We start from the raw sequence: 7,852 nt of genomic DNA, 5'->3' as shown, positions 1-7,852 counted from the left end.
CAAAATATCAAAAGAATTGAAATGAGATGTTACCGTAGACATGCATCCTTCAGAATTTTTATACTCTCTGTATGAAAAACAAAAAGAAAAACTTAATTATTCTGTGATTTCCTGCTGGAAGGTTTTTTGCCAGAGCGGATCCAAAGACTTCTGGAATTAGGTGCTCGAAAAATCATCAATGTTACATGATTGATTGGTAAAACCTTTCAATACGAAAACACGCCTTAAAACTAGGTGAAATTTATTATGAAGGGAAATATAAAAGACGTTAGTAGCAGAGACAGTGTATATTTAAAAAGAAAACAGAAACAGTTTACCTTATTATTCAGACAATTCACAATATGTCATTTATACTCAAGTATAATACTACAAAAGTTCCAAAGATTACCAAGTCACTAAGAAAATATCCATTTTTCTGTAGGTAGAACATAATGGTTGTCATGAAATACAAATTTCATCAAAAATAAAAAAAATAAATTCAAGATTAAGAAATTAATATTAATATATAAAACTTCCAAAGATTACCAAGTCACTATGAAAATATTAATTTTTCTGTAGTTAAAACATAATACTGATTGGAGTGCTGATACATGATGCTGGCTCACTCCTTATCATCCTTTCCATTTCAAACTCTGAGGCTCCAATGCTTGTTACACTGGTATCTGGATCATATAGCTCTGGATCTACAATTGCCTAGAAAAAGTGATAATGAGGGTTATTCAAACACACTCATATTGCTTGATTGAAATACAAGTAATAATGTAAGCAGCCAGCTCAGGTTGAAAGAAAATTTCTCTCTTCCAATGGCTCAAATGAAAATGTTCTATGAATAAAGAAATAATATCTTTCAAATGTTATTAAAGCAATTATGAACATTTTGTTCACAATAAAGTTTCAATTAATTCAAAGAATGGAAGATATCAATTATACAGAATGTTTCAGAAGTAGTGTCGAACATTTAGGGTATTGTTCCTGGATGATAGGAGACTACAAATGTCGTATTTCGACTAGTGTCCAAAACTCAGTGGTTATCCTTATAGCTGCCATTTCGGTTAAGTGAAAAAAACAAAATGGCATCTATAAGGATAACCGCTGAGTTTTGGACACTCCAAATACGACATTTGAAGTCTCCTATCATCTTGGAAGAATACCCTAAAATGTTCGACCCTACTTCTGAAACACCTGTAGGTCTCAATATTATTATGGGGCGTGCAACTCTATAATCTCATTAATGTGGTAGGCTACAGTTTAATAGAATCAACTCACTCTGAAGTCAACTAGTGGCGATGAATTCCGGCTGTTCTCCATTTTTTTGAAATCGTCATTCCATGACTAGAAGTTTCTCCAAAATTCAGATCTCCTTAGAACATCTGGAACAAGATCAGCTAGCTCATTTGGCGCTAGCACTCCTAGAACGTCCAGTGTTAAATTCTTATCTGAAATGAAAACAGAAAAACGCCATCATAGTGCAAAATTATCCTTTTATCTCATAATATACAATGATTTGAGCAAAGCTGAATTGTATTGAATTTCTGCAAAATATAGTAATTTAAAAAAATAGAGATAATGTCTAATTAATGTTCCCTCAACATGAAACAACTACTATTCGCAATTGATTCCATCATGTTTCACTATTTTGGAATTGAGAAAAAATTTAGGATTGAATCAGAATTGTTTCAAACCAGTTTTGAAACTCCTGAGAGGCCAAAATGAAATACGTTCTTCTGACTACTTTTTAATAGTTGGAAAAATAATTTTAATTATCTCTGAGTAACTTTCTCGCTTTTACTACCCACTTATGTTTTGAAACAAAAAAGTTTCTAGCATGTCGAAAATTTCATGTTTTCTGCTCGAAATGTCTTGACATTGACGAACATAATCATCAATTAAAAAATAACTATGGGTCGGATGAAAATGGCCAGACACCAATAGAAAGTAGTCACTCTTCCCAATATTTTGATATAAAATTATTACGCATTACGACGCTCCATGACTCTGAGAGAAATGATATTCAAAATAAAAACATATTTTCGCAATGTTTCCAATTTCACCAATAAAATTGAATTTCCTTCTAATCCTTCAACCCTAAAACTTTTCTAGCACTACTGGAATATCGGAGATGATATTCTACATCCAATTCTGACGTTAAATTAAAAATTTGAGAAAGTTGCATGATTTTTACACGATTTGGCAACCCTGTAATTTCTTCGAATTGAGAGCCTCAATATATTTTACACAGACTATAAAATGATACTAAACTACAAAAGATGGGTCACAGATAACTTTTAATATTATTTTGTCAAAGAGTAGCGTCCTTCTATTACACTCCATTCAGATTTTTCACTTTTCAAGGAGGTTATAATCCTTGTTCAATTCTATTTAGATCTAATTTTCACTTTCAAATTTAATGTTTCCTATACTAACCACAGACAGATGTGTACAACTTTTTGTGCATACAGTACTTTTTTCAACTTGAACTTGTTGAAGTTGTTAGTTTTTGATCAATCAATTTCAATTTTATTTTACTATAGGCCTATATTAAGTTTATGATACACAAATCAATTTATCTTATTAAAGAATTTCAACAATTTCAGTAAACTTTTCCTTCAAAGTACAAACTTTGTTTTTGAATTCCTGAAAGTTTATAAAAATGGATATTTTCTATTTTATTCATTCACGATACAAGTAACACTGATGTAATAACATTGGTAGATAGAATAATAAGATAGACCCTGTGCTATTTTTCTTTCAAATTTGGGTAATCAAATTTAGTTTTCAAATTTAGTCTTCTTGTACAATTTCAGCCCAAAATAAACATGGAACCATACATTTTTAATTCAGATGGCTCAAAGGTACTGGTACAGAACGGACGCATCAGGTATTAAAAAAATGTTAGGTAAGAAATACTCACTCTATTCCTTATAAAACTTTAAGATTAGATTAGGCCTATCCGAAGATATTTTGTCTGACTTGGATCAACAATAATTCATCTTTCAATTTGCATTTTAACCTAGTATAAATAGTAAAATTACATTTTTTCACTCATTAAGGTTATGTATGGTTTTGTTCATGTTTATGTTCCCAAGAATGATTTCTCTTGTCATCAATATACTGATTTATTAATTTATTGATTTATCAATAGACTGATTTATTTATTACTGATCTATTTTTGTGGTTGCCTACATCAAAATTAGAGAGAAATAAATTTAAATTGGAAAATTTCAACAGAAGAGACATACTGTATGTAATATGATTGCTCTTTTTAAAGAAAAAGGAGTCATATAGTTCATCTTTTAATCAACAAATTCTGTTAAAAATACCATTTTATTCACAAAAAAAAAATAATGAACCAAGATAATTTAAAATGGAATGTGATGGGTGTAAATTGAATTATTTAGAGAGTAGTACCAGGATGAAAGATGATGAAGATTTAGATCACTGCTTCTAGTCATAATCTTCTTTAAAAGAATCTAGCAATAGAAATTGAAGTATTACTTCTATTTTGATAATCATAATATTTCTATTCTGATCATCACTTGTTTCAATTCGCATTTCTATTCTGCGCATGGTCTTTTCAAGAAGCTCTTGAGGTACCGTAGCCTATGTAATTGGAGATAAATAATGTCAACTAAGATTAATCTCAACTAGATTACAGAATAATATTTAATCTTACCTCGGAATTCCACTACTAAATCCTAGAAGCTCCAAGATTTAAGGTGATCTTTTGTGTATTTCCACATCATGGAAGGTTCTCTCTAACCACTGGACATCAAGGAAGCAAGTGAGCAACTGAATAATGCTAAAGCAATGATGACGTAACGTGTTGTTTGTTCCAGGAAAGGTCATTGCCGTTTGTTACTTACTTATAATAGCCTAGTCTATAAAAGAATTATTCATTGTTCAAAACTATCTATTTGAAAGTAAGAGAACTGAATTTCAATAGATTGCAGTTCTAACTGAAGTAACTTTGGTTTGAACTAGAATAACAACATAATCGGTTCTGAACATGGACATTATTAGTCTGCAATGGAGTATATTTAATTTAGAATTATTTTAATTTCCGTAAAGAACTAAAATGTGGTGTAACGTCATGAACGATTTGCGGTTACTGAGAGTAACCTGGTTCATATACCGATTATTCATCATTCAAGACTATCTATTTGGAAGTAAGTGAACTGAATTTCACTGGATTACAGTTCTAATTGGAGTATCTTTGGTTCAAACTGATATTACGAGATAATTGGTACTGGGCGTGAACATTATTAGTCCTGTGATGGAATATATTTGATTTGGAATCCTATTATTTTTGGTAGAGAACTGAAATGTAGTAAGACGTCATGAACAGCTTCCGTTCTTGAAAATTTAGTACCGCTCACCAAACATACTTTAGTTTCAAGGCTTATTTCTACTTTGATAAACAAACTTCTCGTTATAAATTCAGTCCATTAATGAAAATGAGGAAAAGTCAACCTATGACTGAGTTTTATTCATTGAAGAGTGAACCATAAACATTTTGGGAGAGAAAATTGCCAATAAATAAAACGTTGTAACTAAAATAGATTAGATCTAGACAAAGTTAACTTCAGTACCCTTCTCAATCCTTGAAATTTGTGACGTCGTTCTCCTCAATTTTGTTTTTTATCAAGATATTATCAGTTAGATGAATCGATATTTCCAACTTATCAACCACCAACTGAAGCTTAGTTGGTTGAAACTGTTGTATTATTTTTCAGTAAACTGATAAAAACTTGGTAAAAACAAATTACCAATAAATTTCAACCAGCATCAGGGCAAGATTTCTCTCCGTGTATTCTCATGTTTTGTACATATTATAATTGAAACTGTTATTGAATCTGTAATTATATATAATTTATATAATATGTAATTAATACTCTCCACAAAGAGTCTGTGAGTGCTGAGTGGAGAGTGAGCTCTTTCAAGTTGATTGAGATTATATTCTCATGTTTTGTACATATTATAATTAAAACTCTAATTGAATCTACTAACATTCTTCAGCAAATCAAGAATATAAATTGCACACAATAAAATTGCATACTGGTTATTAGTATAGACAGACAAATATATAAAAAGTAGCTTAAAGGCTATAGTACTCATGAATGGCAAATTCACTATGAGTTTGAGTTCTGAATATGAAGGCGGATTGAATCAGTTGCTCTGCAGCATCCCTGCCAATTTCTAATAACCATCTACTCAAATGCTGCTTGTAGGTGTTAATACTGTAATTCTCCGACTGTGTTAAATGATTGGGAACGTTTCTATACAATATATGGCAAATGTATTTACTACTAGCAGGTTACCCGTGCTTCGCAAGGGTCTATTTTGAAACATAGCAGACTGAAAACTTGACTTGAGATCTAGAAGAATTGAAAATAGGCCTATAAGAATCCTTGGTTGGTTAAGAATTATTTATATGCAACATTTCAAGTAAATCAGTCCAGTAGTTCAGACGTGATGATGCGTCAAACATAATTTTCCTATCCTTTACACGTGTATAAGTGTATAAGCGAGTTCTTTCCTCCATTAAAGCACAGAATAGAGCATATATAAGTAAATAAGAGCATTATAGAAGTTTTCTCTGTTTATATTATAGAAGATGATAGATAGATGGATTATATATCAGTATCTTTGAATTAGAATAACTTTGGAAAGGTTTGAGATATTGATGTGCAGTTTTCACCATATTTTCTCTTGAATTCCTGTATTGAAATCATACATCATATGACCACTTTCCAATAAAAAAAATCTGGTGTGGTACACTCACACAACTTTCCTTGCTCATATTTGAAACTACGATCAGACTTTTGTATATGTGTATATATAGTTGTTTTCAGAGTACTTTTTCTTTGTGTGAATTGTGAAATTCGATGATTTTTTTAGTCGACATTTTTTTAAAATCGTCAAAACAGCTGTTCTACAGATGAAATATCTCGACTATGTGTTCTTTTTATGAACTGCGCTACCTACCTACCTACCTCATGCACGAGAAGGAGGTTACTAAGTCCATTTCCCAAGGATGGGGTGGACCCCCCATTGGTTTCCCAGAAAGGAGACTCATGCCAGTTGAAAGAACTGATAAATAACAATACAGAGTATGAATTTGAAAAAAATCGGTCATGTTATTTTTGAGAAAATCGTGAAAAAGGTGGTTTTTTTGTAATTATCCGCCATTTTTCTCAAGAATATTACGGAGCTCCTGCAATTTTCCCAGAAAAAAACTCATGTCATTTGATAGGGCTTATGAATTGTATAAATCCATGGTATAAATTTGAAGAAAATCATTAGAGCCGTTTTCGAGAAAACCGTGAAAAACATGGTTTTTTAGTCATTATCCGCCATTTTTCTCAAGAATATTACGGAGCTCATGGAATTTTCCCAGAAATGAGACTCATGCCAGTTGATAGTGCCTATGAATATCTATCCATGGTATGAATTTGAAGAAATTCGATAGAGCCGTTTTCGAGAAAACCGTGAAAAACATGGATTTTTAGTCATTATCCGCCATTTTTCTCAAGAATATTACGGAGCTCCTGCAATTTTCCCAGAAATGAGACTCATGTCAGTTGATAGGGCTTATAAATAGCTATCCATGGTATAAATTTGAAGAAAATCGTTAGAGCCGTTTTCGAGAAAAACGTGAAAAACATGGTTTTTTAGTAATTATCCGCCATTTTTTCCGCCATCTTGAATTGAATTTTATTGAATTTCTTATTGTGGGATCCTCATGGTATAAGGACCTTAAGTTTAAAATTTCAAGTCAATCGGTTAATTAGGAATGGAGTTATCGTGTTCACAGACATACACACATACACACACACACACACATACACACACACAGACCAATACCCAAAAATAATGTTTTTGGACTCAGGGGACCTTGAAACGTATAGAAAACATGAAATTAGGGTACCTTAAATTTTTTTGGAAAGCAATACTTTCCTTACCTATGGTAATAGGGCAAGGAAAGTAAAAAATGAAGTTGAATTCAAAATGGCGGTTCAAAAATGATGTACGAAATTTGGGTCGACGGAAAACCTGTTTTTATTATTTGAATAGGATTCATAATCATACCTTTCTTCTAATTTCCTTTTGAAAAGACATGTTCAGCTGTTTCCATACAACAACTGGAAGCATGACAAATGAAAAACTCGAAGTAATCAAAACTTGAAGAATCGAAAATAGGCCTATAACCATCCTCGGTTAATAAGGAGTCTATACGCAAAATTTAAAGTTAATCAGTCTAGTAGTTGAGACTTGATTATGTGTCAGATATATTTTTCATATTCCATACGTGTATAAGCCAGTTCTCTCCTTTATTATATTATAGATTATTATGTTGCTTTGGCCTGTGATCTGTATGAATGTCCTGTAACATCTAGGTGCGACCACACATGCTGAACCGAACCTCGAACCGCGCAGCAAACCATGCATTCCGCCGAACATCGCGCCTTTCAGCTGTAATGATAATAAGTAGCTATGATAAGCCGATTCTGGCTCCACCGGCGATGAGCAGCCAATAGGAAGCTAGGTGCGTGGCCTAAGGCCCCGCCCCGCTACCCCCTCCACCCTACGCACACAAGCATCTGCCATTTTGTCCCCCACCATGACTCCTCCACGACAAATAGGAAACGAGGGGTGTGTCCTAAATCCCCACATCTTCAACCCCTTTCTACACTGTGCACCACAGCACTGATGCATCCACCATTCTGTCTCCCTCCATGACTCCTCCCCTGATCAATAGGTGAGCAGGAAACTGCCCTTCCTCTATCATTCTATCTTTAGCTGTCTCTCTCCAAAAAGATTTCCCCTATCTTTCTCAATGATTGACTGTCTC

At 32.9% G+C, this 7,852-nt stretch overlaps 1 long non-coding RNA gene across 1 annotated transcript; it reads right to left on the bottom strand.

The window, feature by feature from the left end:
- Positions 1-279: 279 nt before the first annotated feature.
- On the bottom strand, positions 280-3,811 carry LOC120353068. Its single transcript, XR_005572167.1, has 3 exons — positions 3,674-3,811; positions 1,267-1,436; positions 280-693 (listed from the first exon to the last, which is right to left on the bottom strand). It is a non-coding gene; the product is annotated as an uncharacterized LOC120353068 (long non-coding RNA).
- Positions 3,812-7,852: the final 4,041 nt, after the last annotated feature.

The sequence above is a fragment of the Nilaparvata lugens genome, chromosome 9, assembly GCF_014356525.2.
Source record: "Nilaparvata lugens isolate BPH chromosome 9, ASM1435652v1, whole genome shotgun sequence".
Lineage (NCBI taxonomy): Eukaryota > Metazoa > Arthropoda > Insecta > Hemiptera > Delphacidae > Nilaparvata > Nilaparvata lugens.
This window is presented reverse-complemented; position numbering and strand designations above follow the sequence as displayed.